The sequence below is a fragment of the Amblyomma mixtum genome, chromosome 3, assembly GCF_055824585.1.
Source record: "Amblyomma mixtum isolate Tamu chromosome 3, ASM5582458v1, whole genome shotgun sequence".
NCBI classification, from domain to species: domain Eukaryota; kingdom Metazoa; phylum Arthropoda; class Arachnida; order Ixodida; family Ixodidae; genus Amblyomma; species Amblyomma mixtum.
In genome coordinates this window covers 132,443,369-132,464,646 of record NC_143014.1, presented here as the reverse complement: position 1 = coordinate 132,464,646, position 21,278 = coordinate 132,443,369, and the positions used below count along the sequence as shown (strand labels likewise).

At 49.0% G+C, this 21,278-nt stretch overlaps 1 protein-coding gene across 1 annotated transcript in view; it reads right to left on the bottom strand.

The window, feature by feature from the left end:
- The window catches only part of LOC149351971 (extracellular matrix organizing protein FRAS1-like), a 55,272-nt gene that overhangs the window by 33,745 nt on the left and 249 nt on the right, over positions 1-21,278 (bottom strand). The gene's annotated exons all lie outside the window — the stretch shown is intronic.

Below are 21,278 nucleotides of genomic sequence, written 5' to 3'. Positions count from 1 at the left end.
TGCTGAGAATGCCCACGCTTTCGCCTCATTGCGTGCGCATGTATAGCTAGCTGCCTTCCGGCCTGGCTGAAGGAGGTAGGATGTTGGCTCGATGCTCTACGGGCCTGGGTGCGATTCCCAATGTCGCCCCAACTCGTTTCTTTGAAGTTTGAAGATGGGCGCAAACCGAGCTCTCGATGGCATTCTGCTCGGATGCCGACGCACAACTCATGTCTGCACTAATGTGCAGAAATGTGCGAGCAGATATGAAAAAAGCTGCTACAACCGGAACTTATAATTTAGGTGGCAATATATATATATATTTTTTAGAATATAATACAACACTACAGCACCAGTCACTAAGACAACCGGACATGACTCATAGCCCACAGTGCCGCCGCGGTGGCTCAGTGGTTATGGTGCTCGGCTGCTGACCCAAAAGACGCGGGTTCGATCCCGGCCGCGGCGGCTAGAATTTCTTTTGAGGAGAAATTCTAGGGGCCCGTGTACTGCGCGATGTCAGTGCACGTTAAAAAACCGGAAATTTCCGGAGCCCTTCACTACGGCGTCTCTCATAGCCTCAGTCGCTTTGGGACGTTAAACCCCAATAAACCAAACCAAACCAATCATAGCCCACAGTGTCGTTCTGGGGCGTAAAAAGTTATTAATCAGTAAAACACTGCCGGTAAAATTACTTACGATAATTAAAATTGTGCTATAAGGAAATATCAAGTACATCTAGACTGAAATATTAGTGCACCAATTATGCAAATATTCCATTTTTACAAAGAACAACGATTGAATAAGCCACAAATAAATGAAGAAGCCAGACACTTACGTCAGAGCGGATGGCTTTAGCGGCACCCTTTGATAATTTCGGTAGTGCTCGCTCAAGAGTATTATTCGCCAGACTCGGCTGGCTCTGCGCTTTCATGTGGGTAAAGGGCGGACATGTACCGCCGAAATACGAGGAAAACGGTGCAGCGAGTGCTGCCGAGGAATGCAAAGCGCCGCTCACTTCCTATGCCGCCCTGAGTGAAGCCGTCGGGCGCAGAAACTTCTCGAGCGCTAGCCAAGCAGAAGTGCGTGGGTCATTCGCGCTCTTTCCGACCGCTGGGGCCGTCATGTATTCAGACCGCGACTTTCTATCATCAAAAGTGAAAAGTTTATGTTTGCTATATCGTAAACAGTATAGGGTATGGTCATTTGTAGATAAATATTGCAACAAACGGCAGCGTTATCCACGGGCTAAGCGGTTTCGTTTTCGATCGCTTTTCTCTAATTTTCTGAGAGTTTAGAGAAATGGCGCTTAAGAAAAATTGGTGTAAAAATCGTAAAAACCGTAGCCTGACGGTTTTTGTGCAGGAGTGCCATCTGTGACTTCGTGCTGCCTCGTGACGGCCGAGGCATGCGAGCCTCCAATATATCTGAACATCGAGCGAGCACGCTTCTTGAATTTCGGTCCGATCGTCAGCTTCCTGCTCGCAGGCAGGTACGCCTGCGTACAAGACGCGCCAGCTCCTTTTACACTTCTGCAGTTTTGCTGTATATACGCCACGGCTCGCATGCCTCCGGAGGCCTACGGTGCTTTTCCTTCCTTTGCTGCTATGAAAAAAAAATGTACATACAGTAGGATTTCGTGATAAAAATGCGGTAAGCGGAATTTATTTTTAAATGTTACCGCTGAGCCACATTTACGATTGCCACAACGCGGTCATATACATTTACAGTGACAGCTTAACAATTAAAACCAGCCCTTGCGATGTCTTGCGACCAGAGTCGTCGCACATGCTGTCGGGCTAGTTGGTCTTCCATGATCCTTGATGAACCAGTGCAAAACGACAACGGACAACGTGGACGGAAGCGCTTCCGTCCACGTCGTCTTTCTTCTACTTGTCCGCTCTCCTTGTGCGCTGGTTCGTCAAAGATCACAGAGTTGTCGGCTGTCGTGTAAGACATCTTTTGCGGCACTGTAGTGTAATGCCTCACTTTGGGCAGTCAGGATCATTTATAAACACACTGAACAAACCGAGCGGTTCATGCTAACATATTCAAACGGCTCTTGCGTGTTTTCGGCGCTCCGCCTCGGTGATCGTAATAAAGCATTGATCTTTAAGATCACAGATGTTGCGGCATATTTAGCAGCACACCGAACAAAGCTTTAATGGCCACCTGATAGCGATAATGCAAAGGGAAACATGACCGCAGACTGGTCTGCATTAATGCCCATATCATCTCGCCTGTTCTGACGTATTCTACACGGCAGGTGCAAAAGCGCGAATAATATATGCCAAAGTTGTGGGAACGCGCCCTACTGGTCCCCTATGGTTGGCTTCCCCGCGATACACCCTCGCTAGCCTGGACAAGGGAGGGCGCCGGCGACGCAGCGCCACGAGCGACACGGGTGGCGTGATTGCAGCGCGCGCGGGGGAGACGGCCCTCTTCGGCTCGGGAGCTTGGAATCGCGCTGACATTCGGTGGGAGGCTCCGCTCTTCGCCGGCGGGGCGAAGCCTCGTGGGGAGGAACGTACTCCCGCATCTCGTCCCGTCCGGCCACGGAGTATCCCTGCCCAGGCGTGGGCGAACATTCGCTCATAACCTTGTCGGTGAGTCGGACGGCCTCGATTCCTTAGCGTATTTTGTTACTACCTGGCGTTATTGTTGTAACGATAAATGCCTTGTTTTACGTGTATTTAATTACGGGTACATGTATTTATTTACACCGTTGTGCATGTATTAAAATACTGTCATGCGAAAGCATAATCGTTTCTTGCAGTGCAGACCAGAGCTAGGAGCTTCGCACCCGCAGTTAGCGTCTTCTCATCTTGAAATGTTTGCGCTTGAGCAGCAGTCATTTTTTCTTTTCATTTTTTTGTCTTTCTTCTCATTCAAAGGCTGTCTTCCGCATAACTTCATGCATTTTCTGGCTTAGGCTGTCTGTCATCATCATTCGTTTCAGGTGTCTACGTGCTTACCTCTCTTGCATCATTTTAGGGTTTACCCCAAAGCCGCAAATCAGGATGTGTCCGGCTGCAAACGAACTATATCGCAACGTTTCCAGCCACTACTACTTAAATTCGTAAAAATCTATTAGAATAATGTGAACAAGACGGATGGCCGGATGTGGCTGTCGTTATTCTGGGTGCTGGCTACCTTCTTTAGACTAAAAGTGTTCCGAGAATCAGAAAAAAGAAACGAAAATTCATCTACAAATTATGCTTTTTGTCTCTACTCTCCTCTTGTTTACTTCCACCTTCCAACCTGAAACAACTTTCAAATCTCGAGGCTTCTTTCGGGCCTTTGCACGAGGTACACTACATGGGCCCCCTTAGAACACCCACGACGCCTGCGTCTTCCAATTCAATTCTCCTCCAGGAGCGCACAGCACACATGACGAAGTACCGCTCGCGAGCTCCTCGAAATTCAGCCTGGAGAGCTGATCGGGCCCACGGGGCTAGCGCACGCGCGCATGTACTACCGACCAGATCACTTGGTTCGTGCGCGCAGGAAGCTGGGCGTCGCCCCGAGTGTGTGTACAGAAGAGCCTCCGTGCATCCGTTGCCGCGGCTGCGCCGCAGTGAAGAGCGCTCTCAATCGGCCTTTGCGCGAACGGCGCACAGGCCCCAGAGTGGCGCCCCAATGCACGTCGTCGACGTGACTGGACCGCTAAGTAGCGGCCGGGCTCGGACTGTGCGGCCGCACGTATTGGCGCAGCAGGCATCAGAATGCGCGACGAGGCCTCCATATCGAGCGCGTACGTATACGTCGTGCGGTTCACAAGCGCCGCGGATGCGCCTCATTGGCCTCTCACGGCGCGAGAGAAGAAAGTGAAAGGCACTAGACGGAAAGTCGTTACTTCCTGTCTCAGGGCGCGTACGGTTTCGCTGTGCATCGTAACGCGCGCGCCCGAAATACCTAGGTCAGTTGCGGACACATCGACGGACGTATCGCCCGGGCGCTCGGCTCAAGCTTTCTTTATCGCGACATTTACGGCTCGCGCGCCGTCTCCTTAAGTCAGCAGCTGTCCAGTAGAAGTCTTCACAAAGAGTATAGGCGTGTAAATAAAGAAGCTCGTTTTAACGACCCGAAGTGTTGCCACGGAACGGTTGAGAAATTTTCACGGACCACCTTCCTGCTGTAGTACTTAATCTCTATACTGCTGCTAAGTAGCCCGTGCACTACGCGCGCACCCTTACGTGTGCCCTGCACCGTAGGAGTGACAGATCGCCCCGCTAAATCAAAACACGTTTCCACGAACGGAGTCCACCAACAGATTTCCTCCTGAGGTGCAAATGATTATAAGCGAGTCTCTATCGGGACTCTTCCGAGCAAAGCCTAATTTTGTGCGTCAGAGAATAGCGATTTGTGTTTTTACGAGGTACAGGCGTCCCAGCTCTTCCCTCGCGCTTCGTATCGGAAATACAAAATGTTTACTGCCTTCAGCGCAAGCGCCCAAGCGGCAATTGTTTGCATAAGTATCAACCACCAGTTATTTTCGCTAAAAAACAAGTCAGAAGAGTTTGACGTTACTAACATCATTTCCTCGGCTAATAAAACTCTCGGATTCTTACGACGTCATCTTCGCCACGCCCCACAACAGGTAAAATTACTAGCATATAAATCTCTTGTCAGGTCAAAGTTAGATTATGCATCGCCAGCTTGGAACCCTCATCAAGTTTACCTTATCAATGCGCTCGAGTCACTTCAAAACAGAGCAGCCAGATTCATTCATTCCTCCTCTTCGTACGACATCAGTGTGACATCTTTAAAAACGGAATCCAGTTTAGCGCCCCTTTCACTTCGTCGTCGTATTTCTCGCCTCTGCCTATACCATAAATTTTTCCATAGTTCATTGCGCTGCGCTCCCTACATTGCCCCGTCAGCCGGCATATCCCACCACATTCGTCATCCTTTCCAAGTGTTTCGCCCACGTGCCCGAACTGTTACCTGTGCCGCTTCTTTTTTTCACCGTGTTTCTGTAGACTGGAACGACCTCTCCAATGACATCGCTACCATCTCATGCCCATCCACATTCGCCGAAGCTGTTACCAACCATTTTTCAACATAACACTTGTTCATTTGACTGTCTGTACCCACCCCTTATGTAATACCCCCAGTGGGTCTTTAAGGTATTAAAATGAAATGAAATGAAATGAAACGGTAGCGTGGGGCATATTAAGTGTCCCCGACTGTACATGCATGAGCAGTCTTTGTTCACTTTTATTCACTGCACTGCACGGTTTTTTTAGATGTACTGAGCGTAGCACAGATGAGTGCTGATGCGAACCCAGACGAGAGCCCAGATGAGTAGCACAGTCTCGCACAACGCGAAAAACTAACACACTGCACGCACGTAACGAATTTGAGAAGATGACGCCCTAAAACCTGCATCTCGCATCTCGGTTTGCCTGTGCAACAGGATAGAATAAACGAGCGCATGGCAGATTCGGTCACACGGCAAGCACTAGTGAGTTCTCTGCCGTCCGTTGAGCCCATAAATGCAAGACAAGCAGCCGACCAAACAAGCGCCACAAGGAAATGGCGAGTTCGCAGGCGACCGCCCTCTACGAAATGGCGCGCAGAATCATCGTGTCGACAGGCCGCCACTCTCGTCAGCCTGCGGCCGCGGGCTTCCGAAGCGTGGGCAAAGTTCCGACCGGCCAAAACGGAGTGATGCCAGCAGCCGAGCCGCAATCGAAGACAGGAGTAGCCTTCCTCCCCGAGGAAGGAGAAAAGAGGGAGGGGGGGAGGGAGGGAAAGTGGAGGGGCATCCATCCAACGACCGGACCTTTATCGTGACAAACGGCGTCTTTGCGCAATCCCGGCTGAAGTTATATAGGCGTGGAAATAGTGCGCGCCCCGTCAAGTGGACACTTTTTTTTTCTTACTGGGGGCGGTCGTTCTCGACTTCGCATCGAGGACTTTCATTTTATCGGGTGACGAGCCGCCGGTTGGCGGTGATACGGGAATGGGGAACCAAAACAAAAATAGCGACCTTCATTGCCCTCCCTCCTCACCCCCCCCCCTTCCCCCATACACCCACACACACACACACACATGCAACGCGTGCACCAAGTTTGGGCAGAAGAATAATGCTACAAAGCTTGCAGTTGGAGAAATGGACAACTTTTCGTGCACTAAATCTACTCCGGCAGACAATATTATTTTTACCAGACACAGTACCTCCAACAGCAAACTGCCCTCTCCTATTGTGTTTCCTTCTACACCGCAGGTGCTATGCACCGCAGACGGATCTTTAACGAAATTGTATCCAACGCATGCGTTTCTTAGGCGACCTATTGGCTAGAATAAGTGTAGCTAAATAAGCGCGCCTTCGCTTGTCAGGGCGCAGCAGCCGCGCTTTCGCTGAGCCTTGCATCTGATACTAGATCATAAGACATTGAGGAGCTTCGTCACATGCCTTTCTACACTACGTACAGCCAGAATAATTACACGAATCTTTGATGCAGTATCGATGGCTCTGACTACTTGTTCACCTTGCACAAAACACAATTCAAGTTGCAGCAACTTGATATATACTGTACGTCACCACAACGGCAGCGCAAGCCTCCCTTCAGTTCTTTCCCAATTATGACTGTTCGCGCGCACTTAGCCCTGTCAGTCCCTCCACACATGAGACCATGGGCAGGATAACGTGCCCGTTTGCCACAGCTGAACTCATAGCTGCCATTGAAGATGTCCACCCAAATAGTGCACCAGGACATGATGGCATACCTTATGCCCTATTCCGTAAACTAGAAGGCCCGGCGCTAACTTCAATCCTTGCTGTCTTAAGTTTGGACGTCCAGCGATATGCCTTCAGACTAAACACATTCCAACGAAGTTCTTTTACCAATACCCAGAAAATCTCCTATCCTACGAGCGCTTCGCCCAGTCTCGCTCACCCCAGCCATCTGTAAACTCTATGAAAAACTCCTCGCCTTTCGACTCTCCTGGTGGCTCGACCAACATCAGAAATATTCACCTTCCCAAACTGGATTCCGACTCAGCTTCGAATCCGAAGTCGGTCTAGACCGCTTCGCAGACGATATGGTACGTTGCTCGCCGAACAGCCAAGTCGTCCGTACACTGCTCGCAACAGATATTGGAATGGCCTGCAACAACATTCTCCATACAGCCATTCTTGGCATTGTCTTCATTCGGCAAACCCTTGCACCGCCATTCATACACTTTTTTTCACATTTTAAATCCAGTTCTATTTAATATTGCCTTCATACCTCTCATTCACGGCATCTCCTGCCTGCCTAATGTTCCATTTCTAGCATACGCAGATGATATCAGTCTATGGTCCACCGACCGCTCCGCGCGGATGCAGCAAGCTTCCCTGCAAATTGCCCTTAATCTTCTTCATGACTTCCTTGCTAACACAGGCCTAACCTCATGTCCAACATTCTCGGACAAATATTTTGAAAATTGGAAAATTGTAAGATGCTTGTATGAAAATATTGAAAGCAATGGTCCACTCTACCGATGCGTAACAAAATCTGTCTATCGCATCGAGCAGTTATGACTGCCATAGAAAACCAAAGCTTTTGACGATAGCAAAAGCATGAATAGAAAAAAAAAACGCACGCAAGACTTCCGTCGAGTGATCTGCTGATATATTGATTGTCATAGTGAAATCTTACATTATACGAAAAAATTACGCTCATAAACAGTTTCCCGCTCGAAAACGCCTTTGTACAGAATAGTTGGATATGCAAAACCTGCCATGTTCACGTGGGTAACAAAATTGGACGCCGAATGGTCAAGGTCATCCCATTCTCACTGACCACTGGCAACCAGCCACTTCCACAAGTGGAACATGCCAACATTTCGGGACTTCAGGCTCATAACTAAGGTACCGGCACAGCTTGGCCGTCAGCTGTTCGCGAGAGTGCCACCAACACACTTGGCCTCATCGGCTGAGCAACCCACTGCTCTGGCGGTGGGCTATTCGTCCTCTCGGATACTGCTCGACGCCTAGTTCGGGCCATCTTCCAACCTCGACTCCTTTATCAGGTTTAATTTTAGCTCCTTACCCAGAGACAATGTTTCACCCTTGACTTAGCCCTCAACCGTGAAGCCATGCGGGTCGTCGTCGGCCTTCCTCGAGCAACTCCTATGCCTCTGCTTAAGGAATATGCCAAACTAAACACTTTGACATAATTAGTAATCCGACGTGGAACTAACAACTCTAAAAGCTTCGCTCCGTCCCTCGTCCCAACCTCAACCGCCTCCTTGGGGCTGCTGTCAGCTCACAACAAACATGCCTAAACAAGGTACAGTGGACTTCACTTCCGTTACTGAGAGCTCCTAGTCAATTACCGGATGGTTGCGTTCTTTTGCACAGATGCTGCCTTAAGCACATCAGGAGGAACTCCGCTTACATAAGATCAACGCACCCTAACCTCAACAGCCGCAAAGCCTACTGCACTAAAACCCCACCTGCCCTTGTCTTGGAACTACGAGCGGTATCAGATACCATCGAAGCTTTACCGGACGACCCTCCCTATCACCAAGTTCATATTTTTACTGATTCGCAAGAAGCACAGAAGCACCTAAAGAAAGTCCGCGGTACCCTTCGGCGTGCCCAATCCATATATGGTGCTTGCCGCTCACACCTGGCGCCTATACATATTCACTGGGCTCAGACGAATACAGATATGCACACTGTCGCAGCTTATTTCCCGTGCAACAGACATATTCCTCCATTACCCCCACAGATCTGCTCCTAACCCAAGCCATATAATATCGTCTGCCTCCCTCACGCAGCATACACGCGTCCTCGTTCCCCCGTGTAAGTACTGTATCCCCTTCCACCCAATCTAACTCGGCTGGAGGAAGTCTCCCTGAAACGGCTGCGAGTCAGAGTGGCCCTTACCTCGGCGGTTCGGCACCAGTGGAGTATCCAGACTTTACCAACTTCCTGTAAGTGCCCCACTGTGCAGCACCTCCCGCAGTCGTGCCCAGGAACACCATTGGCGCGCACCCAGGCCCTTCGAGGGGCAGGGCTGCCTTCGAACAATGACGCCAATTTCTGCTTGTGGCTGACGGGCAACGCCTACGCTCGTAGGCTATATTTATTTGCTCCAAACGGGCCTGCATGCTCACTTGTGAGACTTTCTAACGCCCCTTACTGTCTCAGCTTTCTACGCACTGTGGCAAACAGCCCAACAAAAAAGAGCAAAGTTGCAGCACTCCTCACGTCGGATGACCCTACGTGCCAGCGTATCAAGGTGGTAGAATGTGTTTTGATTCATATATATTATGTGCTCTTCAGTTGCACGTCTGTATTAAAATATGGATGCAAATAATGAATTTATGTATGAACCTCGAGTTCTCGTTATTCTACATATATACCAATGCGCGAAAACACCTCAAATGCAGATTTCTCATGTGTATTTGTGCAAAAAATTTGCAGCAAGGAACTGACGCATTAACGCTTCAGGTTCTTACTGAAATTTTTTTAGGCAACATGCACAGCACGATAGCTTCTCGGAAAACGTCATATAATGCAGAAATAGCACGGTTAATGACGCTCTGCAGTGAAGGCCTGATAATATTAGTTTTGCGACTTCAAAAGTCGAGTGTTTTAGTTTTCTGCTTGTTTGCTTGCTAGCTCCAAATAGTATACATACTTAATTAGCACGGGGATGCAATCGGTAAAGATGTGTTTTTTTTTTCTATAGCGCTACATTCCATTTTAACGCGATAGCATTAAGGAGCTCATGTCGCACAAAATCCGGCGTTGTCGTCGGCGTCGTTGATCGTGAACCAAAAATCCCAAAAAAATTTCCAGAGAAGCAACCTAGGAGGTAGATGGGCCAGCTTGGTCACGTGACCTCGTGGCGTCGTCACAACCTGCCCACCGTGGCAGGTGGCAGTTAATTATTGATCGCAAGAGGTTGCTGGCTAGAGCTACCTGGATCGCACAGGTCCCACCTGTGGCAGCACCTGCCATCGCAGAGAAGTGGCGCATCACTTAACCGCTGCACCATTCCGCCAGCAGTGGCATGGGGACTCCCGGGAATCTATGAATATTAAGTGCAGAATGCAAATTTCTGCATATTTGGGCATTAGTCGTACCCTTAAGGCGGAGCTTAAGTGACCCCACCAGTTTTTAAGCTTTACCTACGGGACAGGGGCATGCCTTTGCTGACCTGCATTTAGATAAAAGCACCGGAATTAAAACCTGTTGAATGCGGACAACTTATCACGCCCCTTTTGCTCTCTGCCTCCCGCGGCAGTCCGCGTGCGTTTCGGACTCGTTTTAGCTGTGCGCGCGTGCACAATCCCCCCCCCTCCCCCCCCCCCCCCCCCCCCCCCCCCCCCCCTTTAAAAAAAAATAAAAAAAGCTTTCAGCGGCGGCGACGAGCGACCCCTTGCACAAAAGTGGCAGCCGGAGGAGCTCGTGCATTTCGGCTGCCGCTTTCGCGCAATCTCCGCTCGCACCGAGCGTGCGCGCGCTGTATACAAAGTTGCCGGTGTGTCTGTCGCTTGTACAAACAGCCGCGAACATGGTCAGCGCGCTATGCTGCCTTGGCTCTATCAGTACCTACATGACCATTTTGTTGTACATCTCGTTACTTTGTACCCGCTGTCTGCTGACCTGTGGCAGCTGGTTGAGTTGCTTCTTTACTTACTCGCCCACCGTAGTGCAGAGCGCATACGCACGCCTCATTTGCCCCCAATAGCATATTTTCAATCCTACAGGGCAACGTGCCGGTGCTGAGAACGCGGCAGTTCATCTGGCAAGCAGCCTGCAGCATTCGAACGAAGCGCTTCGAGAAACCCGTGCCGTCCCGAGAGAAGTCAATCTCACGTAGAGATACCGCTTTCCAGGTTGTCTTAAAGCAGCGACGGAGAATGGGCGAGAGCGAATGGCGCACGGAGTGGGGCGGAGAGGGGGGGGGGAGCAAGGATATCCGCGTTAAGGTCTCTGCTGGGCATAGGGTCGGCAAACTGGTTTAATAGGCTGGAAAAAAAGCTGGCGGTCTGAACGACCCGATAGCCAGTATCTGTCGAGCCAGTGAGGAGCATGGCTGTCTTGAGAGAAAGCCTCGGATACGTCCGCGTCTCGTTCCAGCGTGATGGATCACGAACTTCCTTCAAATCGGATTAAGGTCACGTCACCTGCGTTGCCGGGGCACGGGAGGAAGACCGTCAAAAACGGCGGCTCCTGCCGTATGTCTATCAGGCGTGACTGTTTCTATGCATTTCTCGCCGTCGTTCCGTCGCTGACAGCGCGGTAGCAACGCATACATCATCGTATACGCTTTCCGTGCGAGGAAGGAGCTAGGCGTATCGAGCGATAGGCTACGCGAGGGCAATGATATTGGAGAAGCGCTTCTTTCACTCCTGCCGTCTCGTTAATGTGGGAGTTGGGAGCTCCGCGGAAGTGCCGATTCCCGGAGCCGCGGGTTGCGGCGTGCTTGGAGGGTGTCTCCCTCTCACGTTTTCCCGGGACGCATTTCTCCCACCGCGTTTGCTCCACTTGCAGCAAAGAGTCCTCGCCAGGCCACAGCCGTTTACGCTGGCATGCGAAGGGCATGCATAAGACATCTGCACTCAAGAAAGCTTGCTTTGCATATTGTGGCCTTAATTCACTCGGCGTCCAGCGTGGTTGCTTAAGTGCGATACATGGCAACTTAGCGTACGCATGCAAAAGTAAGGACTTTGGTGGCTCCGTGAGCAGAACTTGGATTAATAGCTCCCTTTCGCACTTGCTGCTTGTTTGGCTAAGGGCCTTCACGGAAGTAATTGCATTTAGCAGGATGTCGATTTTCATAAAGGCGTCCGTACGAAAGTTCAGCTCATTACCAACCGGCACCTCAGCTGGCTATCGTTAAGAGACTGACCAAGAGAGCCAATAGCCCATGCTGCACCGGGATACTACAACAATGTTACATTTTTGTTTCAATCAAACATTGTCTGAATGTTCTTAATGTCTTTTTTTTTTCTAAGGTTTTTGTAAAGTTAGGAATAAATGTTCAAATTGTCTTTTCTTAACATTAATTAAACATTTAAACGACCGAAATGCAACATTCTCGAAAATGGTGAAGCAACTCTACACGAGCATGCAGGCCCGCTAGTGCGACGGGGCACAATTTCATCAACGCTTTGCAAGTACCAGCAACGAGTGCGACACTCCATCTCCACAATATAGCGCAACTTGTAACTCTTACTCGGCATACATACTCACCTCCGAAAGGATGCAATGGAGTCAGGCTTATATACCCATTACTGAGGGGTGTGCCATGAGTGATTGTGGATAACGAGTAATGAGCAAAGTTTTCCAGCAAAGTTATGGGGCTGTGCACGCAGTCTATGGTGGGCACTATCTATAGGAGGTTTAGTTGCAAAGTACTGCTAGCTGAAAAACATGTTCACTGTAAAAACAGTAGGAAAAGTTCTGGAACCCAGTGCTTAAAATATATTTGTTATTTTGTTTTATACTTGTTCATACATTTTAATAATGTTGAGAATGCTATATTAAAACAGTGTTTACTTAGAACGTTAAACAAATGTTTACGTTACAGCACATAACATTGTATGCCAATTTCTAACGTCCATGTAACATTCCTATAACGTTACTGCAACTTTCATGACATTTTTGTAGCATTATTGTAATGTTCGGTGTTACCACGGAGCCTATTTAGCTACCGCGATTCGTGGAGCGAACTTCCGTGCAAATGTCTTTGTGAATCGTACCTCACATTGAGCACAGCGCCATGGTCCGGCGTCCGGCTATAACGGCAAGGTAATTCGAGAAATAGCCTCTCCTTCCTAGCGGACGCGCAAAATTATGCGCTTTTTAGGTGCTACTGACTGGCGTAATTAATTATGTGCATGCACTCAACTGCGTTCCTTAAAAGAGTTCGTCGTGGTTTTGTCGCCTAGTGAGCATCCTAAGAAGAATGCTATTCCCAGTAGCTGCGCGAGATGCAGTCGCGAGAAGCCATGGCTGATCGTCCAGACCCACCGTTAAGGGCTCCAGTTTTATTTCCTCGACACGCAGTGGGACGGAGCCACGGGAGGTGAGGAGATCAAGAGTCGCGACATCTATGATAATAGTGAAATAGTGGCTGGATGGCTTCCGACCAATGGCAAGTGGCAAGTCATCTTCCTTTTGTCCTTTATCATTTCATTTCTCAGCAGCACGAATTATACCAAGGGCGCCAGGAGCACATGTCGGCACTCCCCTCCCCTTCAAAAAGAATCGGCCGCGAATTGCCTCTTCCCACGGACACCACTTTGCCGCCCCCCCTTAAATCAGGATAAGCGGCTCGGTCGTGTGCCTTATGTTTCACCCACGGTGGTTTCACCGCTCCTCGAGTTCCCTCCGCGACGTACGGCCTGTATACAACGGCGTGCGGTTACATCATCCCTCTTCACCCCTGTTTTTGAAAAACTTGCATTCATTTATTTTTTTTACTTCATCGCCGCGTGTTCTGTCTCCACTAGCCTGTTCAGAGACCGGAGGGCCTCGGTACGCGGGGAGCGGGACACAGAGAGTGTGTGTCGGCGGTGGTTGCGCAAAGGCCTCCTCCTCGCCCCTCGCTCTCCAGCCGCCGTTGTCATCTGTCGGCTCCCCGTAGCTTTGGCCCCACACCTCCGCCTGCCGGCCGCGGAGGCGGTCGACGGGGCCCCCGGCTCCGGCAACCTTTGGTCGGGCACCGCCGCTTCGAGCGGCTGCCAGCGGGGGGGTGGTCTATTTATGATTACTGCTATCGTCGGCCACAGTGCGCTGGGCTCACTGCCTCAACTCGACGCGGCCGCGCGGTCAAAGTGGCGTTCGCGGTGGCGGGCCGTCAATTGGCGCTGTTCGCGGAACCGCCGCGGAACGCGGCTTTGCGCGCTCTTCTTCGGCAGTTCAGAGTGCAGCGAACGAAAAGGAAGACGGACGACGGGATCAACGAGAAAAAAAAAAAGAAAAAAGTCCCCAGTGCCGCTGGTTGCACACCTGGTTTTTCGATGGGCACAAGCTTTCCCTTGGCCTAGTGTTCGGCTTCTTTATGGTGAAGTGCTTGGGAAAATGGATCTTTGATTCCGCCTTGTGTGAACCAAAACCCGCTAACCATGGCACTCTTTCGCCAAGCCGCCTTTATTGAAACCAAATGAAATCATCATCATTGTCAGAAAGATATATTGTGTTCTGGAATGATGTTCAAGCGGTAAAATTGGACAAACGTTACGCGGATTTCTCTCTTCTTGTGAGTGAGTGAGTGAGTGAGTGAGTGAGTGAGTGAGTGAGTGAGTGAGTGTAAACTTTATTGATTAAAAAAAAGTAGGTCCGCTTTGTCACCGAACGCGCGCACAAAACAGTGTTTATACCAGAGGCTTTTAAAAGCAGACCTCTGCGTCTTTCACGCTTAGTATACAGCAAGACAAATAACAAAAAAAAAGGCTTTTCTGCGGAGTCTGACACTGGAACGCAAAAGAGGCGCGCTACGGATGAACTACCTGTGTCGCGCGACCGCGGATGCAAGTGAGGCAGCAGATACGCAAATGCGCTCTTTGACCCCCGCACAGACGCTGGCATGTGCGCAAGCAAGTGTACCGGAAGACAGGAAGCCCATGTCGCTCTAACGGAGGCGGTGCCAGTCTCCCTGAAACCTCCTCGACGTGAGGTCGCGTTCTGTAACGATCCCTTGTCGCCATTAATTATTCTGCGTTTTTGCGACATGTCAGCTCCTCCTTTGACAGCTGCCGACACGCATCGCTCGTTAGCTATCCCCACTGGAGATATAGGCGGTAGTAATTACCAGTGGTAGCAGAGAAAAAGACTGGTCGGGAAAAGGATCGCTGCAAAATACGCTCCTGGAATTGAATTTCCATGCAGAAATGGCACTTGCGCGTAAGCCCGAGACTATTCTTTAGCGTTCTCCGGATTTCGTTTCAAAACTTTCAGCGCGGCCCAGGAGGAGTGGAGTATACCACGCCTCCGCTCGCACTAGATATAAGCTTGGTGGCCGCTCCTAATGCGAAGGGTTGAAAATGTGCTCAGCCAGGAGGCCTGTGGGCCCACCCAACAGGTCCGGCCGAGGACGGGGGCCTTAAATTGCTGAAGTTACAAGCAGTTTTTTTTTATTATTTTCTCAGCGCGCCAAAATACTAATTGACCCATTCTAATTAATGCAACGTCACAGCTGCGCCTGCAAGAGGATAAGCGGCATATTCCCCAAGCACACAGCGTCAGTCATCACTCAATGGTCTCTGGTGGAAACCGCTGAGCCCTGTTGGCGTCAAAATCGCACATGTCTAAAGTGTGGCTTAGCGGAGGACGTAGGCATTCGAGTATGCATGTTGGATGGCTATGAAGTGAGAGGGGCCTTTCACACAACTCCCCAAAGCGTCATCGGAAAAATATGAATGGCTAGCAGAAGTGCAAATTGAAATAGACTGCTATACCTTCTGCTTCGTCAGCCATGCTGTTGTTGTTCTCCAGTTGTGTAGTGGCATATTCCCACGTTGGGAGATCGGCGAAGAATCCATGTCTTCGCTACAGCTTCTTCTTCTTTTTTTTTTTTTGGAGCGTCGCTTCGCAAAAATGCAAGGGCAGTGTTATCGATACCAACAGGGATTCAGGAGGAAGTATTACCTTGAAAGTTGTTAGCTTTTTTTCTTCGTTCCCGATGCGCTAGCGGAAACTTTACGTCGTCGTGAGAACCGACGCCGCCAGGGCCAAATAGACTAACAGAATCATAAAACTATACGTATATTCAGCCCTATAAGTTTCACATTTCGTCACAGAAGCGTTTTCTTCCACTGCTCCTGAACTCTCAAGAGCGCATGCTGAGGTACAAAAATTGCATTTTTATACTTTCCCAGTGCCACGTGCAGAACGGGGTTCGTCTAGCCTGTAGTCTATGCGGTAAATGTTCTGGCTAAAAAATCTTAGGCGTCTTTGCTCGATCTTTACGCATTGTACACAGGGTGATCGCACGCACGCGGTATAAGCTGGCATGTGCTGCGGGAATGAAAATGAAACAGTATTTTCTGCCGTACCTTGAGGGAACAGGGGTAGTATATGGTTTTTTTTTTTACTTCGCACTGATGGGACCATTTATTAAAATTGATTATTTATCTTTTAAGCCGCTGGAGATGCTCAAAACGTGTCAACCAGAAAGCTGCACAGCCTCGAAACAAAACTTTTGTTGACAGCCTAGACAGCCTGTTGACGGCCTATGGGCTCTCTCAAGAACATTTTGTCAGGGAAGGCTGGCAGTCAACGTTAGGTATGTGGCCTGCTTAGAGATCGTTTTCGCGCCGTGTTAACGGCCAGTGCAGCAAATCTACCGCTACAAAATTTCGCCATTTTGTGGCTGCTTTTGGCGGTAAGCAAATTTCTATTTGAATTAACGAGCGCCTCAATCGAATCGTGTTGAACGTTCTGTCAGCAGGTAATTTCTTCCAAGGTAGAAAAATATTGTCTGGGTCTGGGGAGTGGGGCTAAAGTTCAAGAATGCCAGCTGAGAACGTCTAAAAAGAGCACACTCGTACAAACTTCACAGTTTTCCATATGCGTCCTGACAAGAGTCCCCGCTATCTGTTTCATGTTACTCGGTTGCTCTCGTCGTTCTGTTCGCTATTTGTTTTCAAGCTCGACTCTGTGTTCCGCGCAGGATCTTTGCCCTTAATTCTGTAGTCCGCGGCCTCCGAACGCTTTAGTTCTACTTCCTCCCTTCCGCGCAAAGTCCATCGTTCGGGAACGTGCTGGCATATCGCATTGCGGTCTGAACACGCGCTGCGCTTGGGACTCAAAGATGGCTTCTCGCGGATACGATCACCTCACAGGTTGCTCGATGTTTATGGCTTTCGTAAACAGAGAGCCGTCCGCAAAGAGACAAAACCGCTAAACGAAGAACCTGAGCCGGTGTGGAACAAGCAGTATCCGTAGGACAAGAAAAATCGTGGTCGATCGGCAGCTAACATCATACTGATTATTTAACCCGACTACTATATGAATAGTTATGATTCAGTTTCACTGCGCAACATGCATGCAGCGTCTTTTTGAAAACCCTTAGAATTAGCTTGTTAACGTTAACGAAATAGTCAATATGTGATCGCCTTTGCGCATGCACGCTCTTTTACTTACTTTAATATACATACATAGTTACTTTACATGCATATATAGTTACTTTATTGCTTGTACTGTTGTGCGTGCATAATCTGCCCTGAAATAATAGCGTTGACAGCGGTTTTAATGCGAAAATATTACTAATCTCATTACGAGAAAAGCCGGCGGTGTGTGTAGGCTTGTGTGGGTGTGTGTACTCGCAGATGGTACAGAATATCCTAGCGATGGCAAGAGTAGTAGGGTAATGCCATCAAGCGGCCGCATGATGCACCCAGCAAGCCGAGCACCGTCACTTCAGGCAATCCTATACATGTCGTTCGTCTATATGTACTTGCCACTGGCCGAACTCAATGTGGCGCCAGTTTTCCCGACATTCGTGCCAAAATTGGGACGCAAACGTATCTCGTACAGCGTTCAGGGTGGTGTCATGCGATTTCTCGTTGCATATAGCTTATACGATTGTATATACGATTTCTCGTTGCATATATACGCGACCAGCGTACGCTGGTCGCGTGCGCAGAGAGGTTAGAAGCCCATAACGAGAAGGGCATAAAAACACAGACAATTAAACATACGCCGAATTTATTTTTGATTCCGTTTTAGCCGAAAGGGGTCAGCATATCTGGCGTACATGTCAGAGTTAACGGGCTATTATTCAGTACCAGTTACAGTAGGTCACAACAGAAAACTAAGTGCTGGAACCAGGAACGTGGTGAGACAAAGATATCTTAGCAATTTAGTACAGTGACTGTGAGTTCTGAGGCATTGTTCCGCGGACTTAGACATGCCGTTACAGATACAGGAAAGCTAGGCCACTTAGCTAAGCGCTGCTGGCTAACGTAGTGTCGTCTGCTCAGACTTATCACCGACTTGGGGCCGTCGCTTAGTTAAGTAGGTTTTTCCGCTGCATGTAAGGGCACTGCAAACTTTTGGAACCGTAGCAAGCAACCGTCAATGCGAAACCATGCATAAACGGCACCGAAGGTGTCGTGTTCTGGCTTCCTTAACAACACACGTTGTGGGGCTAGTTGGTTACGTATTGTTTTTTGAAAAAGTGGCATCCGCGACGGTTAAGCAGAAGTTCCATCGCTGCCTCAACACGCGGAGAATAGGATGCGCGGTCCTCTCGTTTAGCCCCGAGTGCAACTGGAATGTGATAATCGAGTTTTTAGAACTAAACTTCCACTTACTTTCTCGCTCACGGCCCAATCATTTAACTTCGGCATTTTTACTTTCTATTACGATTGTACGACTTTCTTTAGCAAAGACAGCTCTTAAGAAGCCCATTTATGTTGTACGTGTACTGCTACATGAGCGGCTGGTTTAAAAAAAAAAAGGTTAATGTAAACTCTACGTCCCTTTGGCCGCACAGGGACATCATATATTTCACCGATAAAAACCAAAAATTCGCATGTAGGCCCATAACGTAGCTCTGCAACAGCCAACTTGGGGTGCGTCCAGCTGTGCCGACAACTTTCTACCAAGGGCAGTTGCACTGCTAAAGGCACATGTCCACTCTTACGTCATAAAATTTTTAATGAATTTCCCCCCAGGGCGGTAGAGAGAGTTAGAGAGATAAAATGCAAACAGAACATGACGACAGTAGTGGAAGTGTCAGCTAATGTACAAAAGAGCACATAAATGATAATTCAAATGAAAATGTGGTTTTTAAATAGTCGCGGGTGATGCAGGTCTTGAAAATTGTTTTCGTCGTCTATGTGCCTCGGTGTGTGTTTTGTAACATTTAGAAAGCAACAAAATTCTGGGAGGCACTTTGTTGACCTAAAGTGCGGTGAGGCAGTGGTGCTTGTGTCACTGAGGTGTGGTTAAGATGTTAAGCTTTGCCTCTAAGAGTGCAACGCGACAGCGTCTTGCAACGCTGCCAGGGAGTGCACAGAACACCACCGGCCGACCTCTCCACCTTTCCCTCATTAAAATTCCTTTCTCTCTCTACCATCGCCCGTTCGGCTCTACGCCTTGCTCGTCGGCAAATTAGTTTTTGAGGAAAGGAAATGTATTTGGCTCGCATATCTCGGTGGACACCTGAACCTCGCTGTATGGGAAGAGAGGGAGATGGGAGTGAACGAAGACACCGTATTCACTAGACGGGCCTTTGTTCACTCCAAACCACCGAGCTGGCATAGCGGAGTGGTAGCGTGCTCGTCTCGCACTCCGGAGACCCTGGTTCGATTCCCCAACTCGGCCAACTTCCTACTCGGTTTTATTTATATGTCTGGTGTGGCTGGAAAGGCTAATTAGGCTAATCGGCTAATTAACTAATTAACTAAACCCAGTCCCACTTACTTGGAGCATCACTATACTATCCCTTTAATCGGTTGCATGGTTACTAGCCAAAGTACAATTGGCCCCATTTGAAATTCACGCACTGTGACGTAACGACCATTTCGACCAATTGAAAAGCGTGACAGTTCTGTCGACAACTCCTGCTTACAACTATGAGACATTAAGGGATTCCGCCTTAAAACAAAAGAAAGCACCAGTTGCTGCATGAACACGTCGCCTGAAAGCAAACTACAAGATTCTCGCCATTCTCCGGCAGGAAATGGTAGAGAATCTTAGCACCACCGTGCGGTAAACACGGTAAGTATACGGTAGTTGCGACCGTACAGCAAATGTGGCTAACAAACCTGGCAACGGTAGCAACGGCAATGCGTTAACGTATCTGCCATACGGCTGTCTGGCTGTGCTAGTAAATCTCTCGAGTGACAACGGTAGTTGTACTGTGCACGCTGGGCACAACACCTTGCCCATATTTTCGCGCTGTCAGTCTCGCGACATGGCACGAACGTACAAAGCGTTCACAAAAACCCTACGTTAAGTAATAGGCGTGTGGGATCCAACGAAATTTTCTTTTGTACCTAACAGGAACATCTGTACACAGGTAGCAGCATGCCATAGCGCAATAATGGGCAGAGAGGAGTGTCCCACTTTGGCGCGCCGCCTGACGACAGTCGGTCCCCGTGACATTGCATGGATGTCTGTGATGGGAGTGCAGCAAAGGTGGTCGGCCGCGCACAGACCTCGTGTTTCCGTAGATCAAGACACCTTCGTAAATCAACATTCGAAATTGATGACATCCAGGTAGGATGAAAAATTAATGATGCTGGAAATGGTCGCCTAGAACTCGCACACCATCGCCAATGCCGATAAAGCAACACAAAAGCTGCTTGCGAAAGCGGTACAACTCACATGCAGACGGAAGATCCAGCCATGGAGGAAGGAAAAATTAGAGGATAGGCCGTGACGTCATCATTCGTAAAGCAGCCCCGTTCCCGGAAGATGCGTCACGCGATCTACATGAGGCAGCTGCCTCTTCAGGCTCGTGTCTCTCCGTTTCCCGCCTTTGATATTTACCCCATAAAGTAAGCTTGGGAATGACACGGGACTTCCAGCACGCTTTTCGCAATGCATCTGGGATACGTGAGGCTTCTCCTGTTTTGTTTTGTTTTTTTCCTTCGTCCATGATCCCAGCGAAGTAGACGAGTCGTGAGTAACGTTCAGTTCGATCCATCCCAGAACAACCGCGCTAACTTGCTCGGGCCTATGCTGAATTTCATGACTGCGGCCAACTAATTCCGCAGCCATGGGATGCAAATTAAAATTTGGTTCACCAGAACTGATTAATTAATTTCGAAATAATAGATGTCTAATATGCACATTTGTGTCATGCAGACAGCATGCATTCAGGTGCCGGATCGCCGAGCTAAGTTGGCTGAGAAACCTTTTTACAGTATGTGACATACTTAGAGGGAAAACGAGAAATGGTTAAAAACCGGCTCTTAAGCGGACAAAAGTAGAATTCACCACGAAGCAGCAAGGCCATTTTTAACCATTTCGACAGTTTAACCATTTCTTGTGTTCCACGTATATGCTAGATACTGTACGCCCAGTTTATGGCCTGGTTTAATCTCTTCTGTTAAGTTTTAAGTAAAACTAGGGTCATTTTAAATATTTTATTTACTGGTCACGAAACTTACTGGTCATGGAACTTACCCCAAGTTTCATATCAGGACAGAACCGGTCACTGCAGGAAGCGCCGTCGATGCGAGAGTAACAAGCCGCCCTTCTGCTGAGAGCAATGTCGTAGTGTATGGCTCAGCAGTAATTTCGACCACCTGGAGCTTTTCAACGCTCACTGACATCTCGCAACGCACAGGTGTGTTTTGCATTTCGCCCCAACCGAGATGCGGCCACC